General features: G+C 38.5%; 1 protein-coding gene across 10 annotated transcripts in view; it reads left to right on the top strand.

Moving 5' to 3' along the window:
* Positions 1-14,036, top strand: part of LOC100652253 (potassium voltage-gated channel subfamily H member 6) — a 142,001-nt gene that overhangs the window by 50,401 nt on the left and 77,564 nt on the right. The window lies entirely within an intron of this gene.

The raw sequence follows: 14,036 nt of genomic DNA, 5'->3' as shown, positions 1-14,036 counted from the left end.
GATAGGAAAGCAAATAAGTTTATCGTACTACTTTCATTTAATTTATGATATGCGGTACAGCTTAGGGGGAATATTAATGACAAAGAAATGGAACTTACAAGACGCGAAAAGTGGGAAGAATTTATTTCTTATTATTGAAATATCGAAGATTTCTTTCCATTTTATCTTACATTTTTCAATTGATTGTTATAGTTCTATAACTGCAATAATGGGCTATCAGTGAAGTTGTTAATCAATTGAAATTATACGGGTTTTTTAATTCCTGGGAAAGGTTGGCCCGTTGTACAAACATCAGCAATCGTACTGTTTAATTAGAATTTGTCAAATTATCCTTCATAGATTTATTGCCAATCTATCTATACAAGTAGTTGTTTGTTTCATTGCGATCGATCCATATGAAATTGAGCAGATTTGCGAAACACGAATATCTTTCTCTATATTTTATATGTATGTTACATGATAGATCAATGTATCTTTCACGATAGTATCAAATTGGAAGTAAGCAAAGAAAATAGTAACAAAATTATATGGAAACCGGGCTCTCTTCGGTCACAATTTCTTCGCGTAATGAATAAAATCACGACCAGATAATTAACCTGCAACAAAAAGCTGCAGGGATTGATTATCACGCAACGAAATCGCCGTCTTGTATGAAATTTCGTGAAATTTCCCAGTCGAAAAAAGAATCTCGCGTGGAATTTCACTTGTATCGTACATAATTGGTCCAGAAAATGTCTTGATTCAGAAGTTGCTGGTGGGGTTGTCCGGTAGTTGGAGTTGCGCGAGCTGATTTGTCGTACTGCGGGTGTTGTGCAGAAGCCAATTAAGAAACTGACGAAGCTGACCTAACTAAGTACACTCGGCTCGTTAATGATACAATGTATTGTTCTCGCCAGTTTCGCAGCGTAGCCGACAATGAAGCTGGCATTCGGTTGGACCTTTGTGAACACCGAATGGCCGTTTCGATATCTCGTTAACCGGTGCCGCCCCGTGTTCTCTATTCCGATAATCGATCGTCGGACAATCCGGCAAAGAACCGAGCAATAGAAATCTCAATCGTTTTATGTAGCGTTTCGCTGAATTGAATTTTCAAACGTGTCAGATATGTTCCGTGGCGACGATAGCTTTCCATGGTTTCGCTCGAACGTTGATTAGAATTTCGTAGCTCGTGGTGCTTGATATTTGCGAGCGAATTTTGGGTCGAGTGCGATTCTGTTTTAATATTCGAATGTTCCACGTACCCTTCTGGGTTGATTAAATTTTTCATACGACACATATGGTTATGGAGAGTATCTAACATGAAAATCGAATGGGAAAAAATGGTACAGGATGGGAAGAGAAAAAAGAGAAGGGAACAGAATGATGAAAGAGGGAAAAGGGAGACGAAATAGATGGAAGAGGAAAACGGAATAGCACGAGGGATGAAAAGTTAAGAGAATAGAGAAGAAAGGATAGGAAGACAAGAGGAAAGGGCAAAATGAAGGAAAATGCATAAAATAAAAGAAAGGGACAATGATGGAAGCAGTATAGAAAAGAAGAGAGGGCAAGGAAGGGAAAGCAAGAGAACACAAATTTCCCTAAGGCTTTTACAAGCTATTGGAATTTCGCTATTAGAATTTCACCATCAAGAACGCTTATTATTAATCTTTAGTTTCAGTCTTTCATAAAGGAATATTTACATTCCATTTAATAATATAGATACCTATCAATTTTTTAATTTTACTTATTTACTATGAGCTCGGTTCTTCTATTTCTTTCGCTGAAACGACTTTTTCAGCCTGTGACAGGATTAATATACTGAATATTTTAATGACTCATTTAACCAATTAATTGGGGAATTGAATTTTATAAATCTCTCATGGGGTTAGATCGTAGTGTGCGTAAATAAATAAAAGCGACGGCGAGTATATACGTCAAACACAGTTAATTGATTAGGTGTTGATATTAAAAAAAATGGACCTCGTTTGAAAGATTCGTACACGATGCCACCATCAAGGTAGACACTTCTCGATGTATAGGATCTCGTTTGGCAGCGAGGGGGAAAACATAGTAATCTGGGATGATCGAAAGCAGACACGAGATCAAATATTGGTATCCGCCCGAGTAAACAGTAGTTCCGTGTGGTACCACTGAATTGATTAAGGGTTTCGTAAACAACCCTTATCGATATCTCTGCCGCACGAATGCCTCACGAATCGTGACGCGTATTTCTTTCAACGTGAACGCCGTCTATGCAACCTCTCATCCTTCCTTCTCGTCGATGGACGCGATTCGTGACAAATCGTAAATATCACGATTCTCTTTCGAACCTCGTAAATCCTTGTCATGATGACATATTTCCGCGTGACATTTATGAAATGATAGAACTTCTGTGAATAAGGACGAGTCGATATAAAAATGTTTTCCAAGTATTTGTTACTTATTAATTCATTGCTATAATACTACAATATTATATAGCTTGATATTACTACTTTGACAATTCTGTAGCGTTGATCTCTTAATTGGTACTCGTCAAATTGCCGATGAATATTTTATAAATACTTAATCAACTAGGAATTCGTCCTACAACCAACATAAGAAATAAAACGCTGATGGTAAAAAGTACATATACGGTAAAATTTCGCTTATCCGAACTGGGACATTTATTCGGTCCAGTGCCATCGCAATGCCCGATTAACCGAATATCTTCCTGAAATCCTACTATCTGATTGCAGGCCATGTGACGCTTATACGAATGAATGTTTTAGCCTTAGTGTTTACAAATTTCAGCTTAGCAACATTCAGTTATATGAAAATTAACTCCCATTGTAGGAATAAATAAACAACGAAGGTAGGGAGATGCTAGTGAACTCCTATTATCCGACTGATCCTATTATCCGACACGTCTTGTTCCTCGACCGTGTTGGATAAATGGAGTTTTACTGTACTACGTTGTGTGTAAAAAATATTTATACACCATCTTATCTATTATAGCGTTTACATGCTAATTAATTACATCCAAGGAAATTTCGTAACATTTTCATATAGCTACAGACACTTTGGTACTATGCAAATGAGATCTAGAAAGCTTGGTAAACAATGTTCCATTGGAAAGTAAAAGTGCAAATACTTGTTATAACAGTTACATGTCTATCACCGCGTCAATTAAGTATTATTTCTTTCGAATTGTCACGTAGAAGCAAGCACAGCGTCGTCGATTTCTATAAGTAACATTAACTTCTCGATCGAAGAAATTGCCATTTCCCCGTGTAAAAGAAACAGAACGTTTCTTTTCAAGGAATCAAGATCAACTTACCATCGCCGTTTCTCTTTATATCCTTCTTTTGTGGCTTGCTTCCTTATCTTTCGTAATCGACGAACGATCGAACATCCTTAGCTAGAAGCAATTCCGGTCTTGGCAATTGTAGCACTACAATTGCTACCGCGCCAGCAATCTCTCGGCCGATCTTTTAACAGTTATCTTTCTCCATCGATTTTATCACCGAACGCTTCTTAAACTTTCCTCGTGCCTTTCGCTGCCTCGTTCGTCAATGCAAATTTTGCTTACGAAGCGCAGCACTCGGATTTCAGTATCAAGAGGATAAATCTGCTATCGATGAATTTAGCTTGATAAATACGTTTAAAAGTCGAACATTTTCGTGACAAGTTTCCCCGGCAAGTTTCGTGACTTTTATTCTACGAAAATTTAATACGATTTGCACGTTTGCTCGATACTGCCATAGAGTAATGTTGTTGATTAAATTGATTAAATTTTCGATATCCTTGGAAAAATTGCGTTCATTTTAGGATATTTAATCTTAGAGTAAAGTATTGGTTTGAAATGTTTTCCTCGTTAAATATCTTTAACGAGGATTGAAATGTCTTGAAATATTATCAGCTCGATAATGACACATGTATATAGAAATTATAAGATATTTACTACTAACGTATATTTGGCAAAGAATTTGTACTTTCGAGTTATCGCGGGAAGACGCGGTCGCGAGAAAACGCGTCAACGGAAGTCGTAAATTCCCGTTACGATTGTAATAATCGACACCACGAATAGATCGATCCCCTGATTTCCGTTAAGATAATAGGGGTGGTTGTTGGAGTATAACACTGCGATTCACAGGATTATAAAATTTTTCCCACACTTTGTACAATCACACAAATTAATAACACCGTTGATTAAGATACAGGTGACGAAGAAAGGATTATTCGTAGATAAGAGAATCCATGTATATGTTGAGAAACCGGGCGACAATTGGCTGTCTTGCAGGAAAAGTTACACGCGTATTTCACAGCGTTGTAGCAGCAGAGTTACGTTTATCACTGGCCGCTTCTAGGGCAAGTGAAAGAAAAATATGTTTTCGACGGTATTTCCGATAAAAGGCAGCTGGCACGGTCGCAGTTTCTCGTCCAGTACGAATCGCCAAGACAGATGAGACTTATATTTCCGGAGAACTATCGCGGAAAGAATGTCACCAGAAACAGGAAATGCGTTGCACGCTATCGATTCGAGTGATTTTAATACTTTAATTGCTTGGAGAAACCAATTTCCACCAGAGTTACCATCAGATCGATATTCATTAACCTAATTCGCTGAAAAATCTTTGAATAAGATTTTTGTTTTTCCACTTTACGGATTAAGGAAATCTTCTCGTTGTTCGTGCAAATTTTTATAGCTTACTAGTTGCTTGAAATGAACCACTTTTTCCAACTCCGTGTTCTCAATTAGTTGAAAAATCTATACGCCGCAACGTGTAATATTTCCAGAGGATACATTATGATTTATTGCCTAAATAATTTTTAATTAGGTTGCATTTATGAGCACAAACAACGTTGTAAGTATAATGTGAATTCGATTCAGCTCAATTAAAATGAATAGCTTTAACCTAGAACCATTAACATCATTTTCCACGCAATGATTTTATTTCACGACAATTTGCGGTTTGCGAAAATCATTACGTTTATAAAATACATTGACAAATTCACGGAAGAATTTTCAAGTGGCGTGGATGCTATTACGAGCGAACATTTCGTAATTAAAACGTAATTTAAGTGATCGCGTTGTATTTTATACGTTTTTATCTTTCAATTTCATACGAATATGTAAAAATCCTACGCATAAACTGTAATATTTAAATATTAGACTAGGTCACGCTGGAATGATGCATTGTCTTGCAATGTCTATATAAGACTTAGCGAAAGGATGACACTGGTAGTCGGAAGCTTAACACGCAAGAGGGTTGGTGCGACATAAACAATCCCCGGAACCGCGAGGCACGACGAACGACAGAGAATAATACGATCGCAGCTGCGACCTTGGAGTCAGACAGCAACTAACGGAGACAGCGTGCACGCTGTGGTGTTCTTCTCTTCAAGGTAAAACCAGGTGTACTGTTTCGACACGCAACCACCGAGCGGAAAACGATCAGAAAGTTGCGCGGCGACGATGACGGGTACCTTGAAAATTCCGACGAACCGTGGAAAAAAGATTCGATGGCAGCCAAGGGGGCACGCGATGGTAATTTCGCAACAGCGATAGGAATCTGTTGGAAAAGAAAAGAAAAAAGAAATTGTGAGCCGACAATCTCGAGCGGGCCGATTGTCGAGAATTTCGAGGCTGGTCGGCGTGTTCATGACGAGTATCCGCCAACGATGCAAACATTTGCAGATTGACATCTGCTATATCTAGATTTTTAAAATCTTTTTCTTCTTTTACTTTTTTGAAAGTTGGAAAAAGAGTAATTTTTTGACGACGGAATGTGGTGGTTTTCTTTGGTTGTGATTTAGGTGATATGGTGGAACCTGGTAGACCTTTGATGCAAATGGTTAATAGCTGGGTAATTAGAAGGTTTGTTCCCCGCAGGGAATAGAGGTACGTCATGAAATCGGGATTATGCTGGAATCACGCGAGTCGATCTCGATTCAGCTTTACTAATTGTCAAGATTTCCTACGTTGGATGGTTGCTACGTACACTGAGAGATACAAATAACTACAAGACTTGAAGCAATGGACACTGCGAAAAAATAAGATTCTTGAAAGCTAAAATATATAAAATATTTAAAAATTCTCTACTTTACGCTCTTGTAACGATTAAACACCGAAGTGATCCACCAATGAAGCAACAATTGCTCCAAGTTAATCATCCAGTGTACAAAGTCTGCGGTGTGCGGTTCTATTAGCCTGAGGAGGGGAGAAGGTTCCAGAGAAAAGAAAGTTTAGTCGTAGCTAGCTCCTGATTAACGGTAAGAGCTTGATTACAGCTGCAACTTTACAGTGACAAAGAGAAATGTCCCGGTTTTACTGCGCGCTTCAAGGTGAGCCCCGTTGAACACGCAACGTCGCGTCGCACAGTGCGGCATTTGAACGAGGATTCGGGACAGAAATGAAAATTCGGAGGCCGCGTTCTCACGTTGCGTCGCGTTTACCTTCTCCCGCCCTTAACTTGGCAAAGGTAAATATATTGGAGGATGTTAACGCCGAGAGAAATCAAAGCGGCAGATGTTAACATTGATAGGGTGCTAACATTGGAAAATGTTAAGTTGAGATTAATATCGGGGGGAGGTTAACGTTTGAGAGTGGTTTTTTATCTGACATCCTTCACTCATGGTTATGAGTCGTCTAAGAGAACTTCCTTCGCGCAAGAGAAGATGTTTGAAGAGACAAATATTCCGGGGAAGTTAAGGTTGACAGGTAAACGTTGGGAGATAAACGTGGAAGTAAAAATTAGGGGAAGGTAAACGTTGGGGAGAGGTTGATATTAAGGTTGGAGGGAGGTTAAATTTGGGGGCGGTAAAACGTGGGAGGTCGGCGAACGTTGTGTCGTGATGTGGGGGACTGAGAAACGATCAGGTGACTGCGACAAGACTATTCACAGGAGGAATAGAAACGCATTTTAACTTCTCTCCCGCAGTGTTCAAATTTTGATTTAGTACGTCAGAGAATTTACTATCGCTCGTGTTATCATCTTGTAACGGGTGAACTTACGAAGAGATAAGTACTATATTTATCGATCGAGAATTAAATATTAATCGCGTACTTGTCTATTGAAATTAAGGAACTAACAAAAAGCAAAGTTGGTCAGCTTGACTGCTGAGAGGCACCTATTTATCTTCGTTCGAACATAGATATATCAAGCAATTAAATTTCTGTGGCATCGAAACATTTTCCTGTAAAGAAATGAAAATCCGTTCACGTCCAATTCGAGCTGAAAATGCTCCTCGAGGTCTGTTTGAAGAGCGCGCTTCTATGCGCCGGATCTTTCAACGATCGTGAAGAGATAGAGGTATCGCGTGAATAAATAGAGGCTGTGAATGAACCTGGTTGAATAAGAATGAAAAAAGAAGGCGCGAAGGAGATGAATGAAGGCGTTGGTTTGAGCCGGAAGATTTTATCTCGCAATAAGGAGCGTGCGTGACCATAATACGAGTCGAAAGCTGCATTAAACTCGTGGCAACGTCAAAGCATATCTAACTTACATGGTGGCCTCAAGGGACATACCTGGACCGGAAATTGAGCGCAACGCTACGAGATTAATACGTATTTTAAGATACTTTCCGCAATAGGCGATGTTTCTTCTTAAAAATAATGTCAGATAGGGGAGTTGATTTCAATACTGGGAAGATCAGTGAGGTAGCTCCGATCCATTAATCGATAAAATTAATTGGCAAAATTTATATTCACTAATAGTATTCGTAAACTTTTTACTTTAAAGAAAGATCGTGCTTTGATCAAAATAATAATCGATTATTTCTTTTAGCAATCATTTTGAAGATAAAGATGTTTCAGGGAATCGTCATTGAAAGCATTATCTTTTCGATACTAATTGCACGCAGTTTGCTCTGACAGTAGTTAATTCTAATTAATCGTTAATCGTACATTCGATTCCTTTTCACTCCGATTTTTGACAATCTTCCTAACGAACAAATAAACTTTTGAAGCACCTTTAGAAGTGGAATTTGCCGATGTGTCGCGAGTTTTAATATATCGAAACAATGTCAGCAATACGAAATTGTTAATTTATAAACAGTTAAAATCCAACACTTAGGACGATGAAATAATTCCAATAGATAATGCTACTGGAAACAATTTAAGCGAAACGAAGCGTTGCCTTTTCAGTAGGAAAAGTAATTTAGCCTAACGAAAGCTACGAGTCTCAAATGGAGAGAACCGATAATTCAAAGTATATCCGTGCCAAAGTTGACTTTTAAACCCGGAGAAAGGCTGGAAGTTGAGAGGAGTTTCTTGTTTCAAGTCGGCGACATTGTTCCATGCTCGTTTCCTGTGAATTCCAGAAGATTCGGAGGAGAGAGGGGATTCGAAGAAATCTAGGTCTTACCTCGCTCGTTTCGGAAAGTTACGATGGTTTTCATAATTGGAGACGCTTAAACGAAGCTTTTTGGTGGGATCGTTTTCGAGTTTCGGCTATAACGAGGATGGCTAAATTGGAATTAGGTAAACAGTGAAGTATAACGGCATTTAATCATCGAATGGCGGGCTGAAGCTATTCATTGCGAAGTTACGGCTATGAGAAATGTTGTACCTAGTTGTAAGTAATGTTTTTGGCGAGGCAAGATCATTCGTATCACTAAACATTAATAACCGCTATAGTTCAAGATGGAAGCCACTTGCTGGCGAGTTCAAATGGCTGAGGACCAAGCATATCTCGCGTTTAATTTATTTTATTGTTGTGGAAGACCCAGTGGCAGCGAGATGCGGTAAAATCGTTCGAACGTCCAAAGTTTATGTACTTGGACCGTTAAAACGAGCGAATTGATAGAATTCTCGGAAAATAAGCATGTGAAATCACTGTCACGACCGCATAAATTATACTCTAGCTGTGACTCAATCTTTACTGTTGGATATTGTACATATTGTTCGTATACTTTACGTTGTTCTTACATAAAAATATTTAGACACTTCATAAAAATGACTTTACACACGTACGAATATTTAATCGTTGGTAATCGATTTTGACTTTTTCACATTTTGCATAAATACGCTGCTAGCAGCTTTAAAATATTAAATGTTACAAATTTTTACTGCTTCCCTTCTCTTATGAATTCTAGTTATTGCTAGAATCTTCATTCTTTCTACATCCTTTCTGCGATCGAGATTTTTCTACATACTTGCACTTTTATAATATCGCTGATCCTCAGAGATTCCTTTGCCAGGTTTTTGCGTTTCTCCTATTGTTGCAATCCTGTCTTAGAAAATTCCTTCGTTGCTGAAGTTGCCCGCCGTACTGGCCCATAATAGAATTGTTTTATTCGATGTAAGAATTTTTCCAAATTACATTTATACATTTTCCGAGAAAGCTACTCAGGCCACTTTACAGCACAAAGACTAATTCAGAGTTGCAAATATATTAACTGACGATTAATTACGCAGATAATTGAAAAATTAGTGTTGTATCAATTACTGCATTGCACCTAATTACAACAGATATCAGCGGATCATACGCACAAGGTCTCCGGATAACAGACGCGCAAGTGTAACTTGACGACGATGTGTGATATTTCAATTACAAGTTATCCTAAAATTCGAGAACAAGAACGACAATAATTTGCTGCTAAACGGAACGTGCTAGTTTCCTATCGAGCCGCATTATGGTTGTTTTCAGAGAGGCCTTCGCGTGTTCGCACGCACTCGTCGATTTCTAAACAGCAAAAGCGTTCCATTCGGTCTGCGATTAACAAGAAATTGCGAAAGAGTATTTGCTGGGTCAAAGCAATTTTATCGACTGAACACGATTCGTCGCGTACACAAGAGGAAAGTCTCGAAATACGAATTGAAAAAATCAACGAAACTTTAAGCAGCAGTAAAACGGGAGATGTAAAAGTAGGAGGTCGAGCTCTGTGACTTTTCTATCTCGCTTTTTTCGAATTAAAGAAAGAAAAAAAAAGAAAAGTGGGAGAGAGAAAAAAAATCACCGCATAATAAAATCCATTAGAGAACGCGAGAACAATTGAATCATTAATTATTCAAAACGCTGTTAAATTAGTGTCGAGGTTCGTAGTTTTGAATTCATAAAGAATTTGCGACTATTTGCAGGGAATAGGTGCGAAAACGCGAATCGCGTTTGAACGACGCACATGCAAATGTGATTTTGCGTTGGCCCTTGGGAGCTCTTTCAACGTATTAGCGTACTAAAATAGGATGGATAGGGTGTGGCATGCGGAGACGTGAAAAACTTGTAATTCATTAGCCATTCTTCCTTGCAAATTGACTGCGGCTGATTAAAAACGAATATTCAACGCACACTGCAGTGATCCACGAAATACGATTAAAGAACAGAGGGGAAAAGGAAGGAAGTTATATAATAGTACAATGTTTAACCTTCGAGCAAAATGTCTGTTCGATTTTCTTGAAAACTCGAGATTTATCCGGACACAGATGTTCGAATATTGATAAGAATCATTGTGGATACTGGAAATCGGATTATTAAATAAAACACAGCGAATTGTTATTGAAGTTACACCATTTATCGCAGAAAATGTTTTTATCTTAATAACGTTTTCTTTATTTTTCTGTGTTATTTTATACGTCACTTAAATAACTAAATGGACGCATCATGTGCGTCAATAACTCAAATGTTATTACGTAAATGTAATAGTGTAAACACGTTGCTCAATAGGGTAAACGCGTATCGATCTCACGGTATGGACGATGATCCTCAATCGTGATTTCCTCGAATTAACAGTAAATTAACGGCGAATTAACGGTACAGAGTTTGTCAAACGGAGATGCACCTGCAACGCACTGTAATGAATCATATTGAAGCAGAAACCCATGCAAATATGTACACGACAGCAATTTACCACATTTTAGACATGTAAATTCCTTGAACCCACCCAACAATAGCGTGCAAACGCCGCAAGGTAAAGTTGTGCCGATGAAAAGAGAGCGCGGCCAGCTACGACTCGGGGTTGAAAGGGGAGAGGCGAAGAAAAAAAAGCGGTAGTCCATTATGTGGATCTATTTGTATTACGAAATCACTCTGTCAACACGGCGACCGAGGAATCGATGTCAGGGTTGCCTGGTCGCAGTAAACGTCGACAAAATTCACCGTGTTTTTAACGCGATTTCGATCGCGGCTCCGACGTGGCGAGGAAATTCAGTCCTTTGCATAAAGCAAGGGTATTGAGAACTTTGAAAGGATCAAAAGAATATGAAATGAAAGGAACGTTGCTACCATTCTTTCTGTCTAAAGAAATTTCCTTTTATCCGTTTATCGAATTTCATAAAGATTATGTATAATGTACATACAATATACTGATTATCGAAATTTATTGACTTATTGATTCATTAAGGCTCGACCAATGAAATAATATGTAACGTGTGCAAACAAAATAGCTGTATATATTGTTTTGTCCAGGTAAAAGATATTATTAGAGTAATGGCTACCTCGTAGAAAATCATTACACCAGTCAGAGAGATGTATAAAAAGGATTTTCGCGATTCAAAAGAGGATAGTTTATTGTAATACAAAAAATACTTCAATTTCCTCAAATTTCGTAGAGTTACACGACCTAGAAGTAGAAGTAACGACGTGAAAGACATATTGCACAAATTTGTGAAATTTTCTTTGACAGCTGCAGCTTCGAAAAAATGAACTTCAATCGTATGAATTTGTTCAAAAAGTTCTATATCAAATTTAACGTCACGGGAATCTGGCTCTTCGTGGATTAATAAAAATCCATGACAAATGATCAATTTTCACAGAGTAACGACTCTGTAAAATAATTTAAGCAAACTCTTTCTCTCAAGTAATTCTCAAAATATCCAAAAATTCATTCTACTTTGTTGAAGTGCATCCACATTCTTAGAACATAATTAAATAATTTATACAAAAACTCTTTTTGTCAAGATAAATACTGAAAGTGCACCGTTAAGTCAACAAATTCGATGATCTCTTTGCGAAGGCATCCACATTCTTTAAACGGAATTAAGCAATTTCTGCAAACCCTTTTTACCAAGTAATTCGCAAAATACCCAGATCTGCGCCTTTACAGCTAAAACGTCTAACAAACGTTTGACAAAGTACATCTAGATTCTCTTTAGAATTTTTTACTTGCGTTAACACGTGGGTAAACGGTCGTGACACGGCGAACAGCTATTTCATTAAACGGAATTACACGTATCCTCTTCCCAACCCTCGATAAACAAAAAATGGCGGTGGCGAGACGGTGTGGCGCTGGTCTGTTACCCAGGAAAAGGAGGTTGATTTGTTTTCCTCTCTTGATATATGCAGGCGGACGGACGTTTCGTAGCAGGAAAAGGGAAAAGAGAACGAAAGACAGTTCCGAGTGGCGCGAGGGAAATTCTCATTACGCGTTCGAAGCGGTTGGAAATGTTCCAAACGAAACTACCCTGAACTTGTCCCCGCTCTAACGACGCCGATACAGGCCACTATCCGTATCTCTTCTCTCCGAATGGAGGCTTGCAATTGCTAGCAGGAAATTTTTCCAGACATCGGACCAGCCTGGTCGATACACGTTACACATACGCCCGGAATTTCCGACAAATTAAACAGTCTTTCATGATTTCCGGGTTAACGCGGCTACGCTGTTTCCTCCAGCTACCGTCTGTTTCTCATGGCCAATTATCGGAGACGTACCGCTGACGTTTCGCTGGTAAATGCCTCCATCCATTTCGACTTTGCGCGCTTGAAAAACGTGCTGCTTATTCTACACTGTTTTCGAAAGTTTTGACTTTGATGGTCAGACGTAAATTGGAAAGAGTTACCAGCAGTAGTGTATCAAGGTTGCTACGAAATTTCATTCCTTGAGACGTCAACGATGCAACCAAACAAAGATAACATTGAAAAAATATGATAAATGAAGTTCTCTTATTTTCTGGCTTCTCTATTGCTTAGTAGATGTATTCTAATGTGAGAAGGTTAAAGAATATAGATTTGCTTCTTGATTAAAGTCTTACAAAAAAGTAAGCGATCGATCTTTCACGATTCGTAAAAGATGAATAATATTAGCTCGATTGTTGTGTTAATTTAACTTAATTCGTGTCAATCTGTACAGTTGGGGTTATTAATGTTATTTGAGTGTTCAACAGGACAAAGCGCGTATCTAATTTCAAAACTAAATGCAAGGATAATTTGCAATCTTAATTTAATTTATAATTCAGAAATTTAAAGAATTTGAAGATATAGAGCTTGTCAATAAAATTGTAGCTCTACCAGATTAAAGAACTACAAGCGTCAACATTATTACTGCGTATTGCCTTTTAAAACTCGATTTAACAGCGTTGTAGTACTTCGTTCGACGTAATTCCCATGATCGTGAAGTAATCATTCGAAGAAATCGTCGTTGTTTGACTTATACGTAAAGTCGAAATTAAAATGCATCCTGTCGAAACTAAGAAAATGTCCGTGTACGTTTGAACGTTATCGCAGCTCGGTTCCATTAAGAAGAACGAGGTCTTACTTCGATAATCGAAGTCGACGGCCACCAAGGGTGACGTGTGTGCCTCTTCCAATTCCGAAAATGACCGGTGGCGAAAGTGTTCCGCGATAAATTGTAGAAATCCTAAGATTATGGCAATGGTCGATACGGAACAGAGGTCAGACTTGGCGAGTGAAGTGTGTCAGTGTTAGGTCAGACGTTGCCAATCGATACGAAAACTGACGAACCGCAACGCGATACACAATGGGAAACTCCGTTACCCTTGTGCATGTGAGAACTATAACGTAAACGGACTGCACTTTGTTTTGTTAACCTCCAACTGCCGTGTCAGCTCATGCAACGCGTAAAATATACTGGTAGGCGTAAGTTTCCCCAGTTTGTGGATAGTTGAGCAAGTTGCAGGTGTTGGACACTTCCATGGAGGGATGGTCCTTGCCCGGAAATTTTCGAGTCCTTATCGCGTTGCAAACGAAGGAAAGTTTTGGAAGCTGTGACGATCCTACTGTGGAAGTTTCGATATTCTTATCTGCTTCTGGAAATTCTAATTCCTTTAATACTTTGAATGTTCAGTCGGTATATTTTATAGACAGTTTAAAATACCTTGAAGAAAATGGCTTATAGAATAATAC

The sequence above is a fragment of the Bombus terrestris genome, chromosome 14 (assembly GCF_910591885.1).
Source record: "Bombus terrestris chromosome 14, iyBomTerr1.2, whole genome shotgun sequence".
In the NCBI taxonomy this organism is placed as follows: Eukaryota; Metazoa; Arthropoda; class Insecta; order Hymenoptera; family Apidae; genus Bombus; species Bombus terrestris.
Note: the sequence above shows the minus strand (reverse complement) of the source record. Positions and strands in the feature narration are given on the sequence as shown.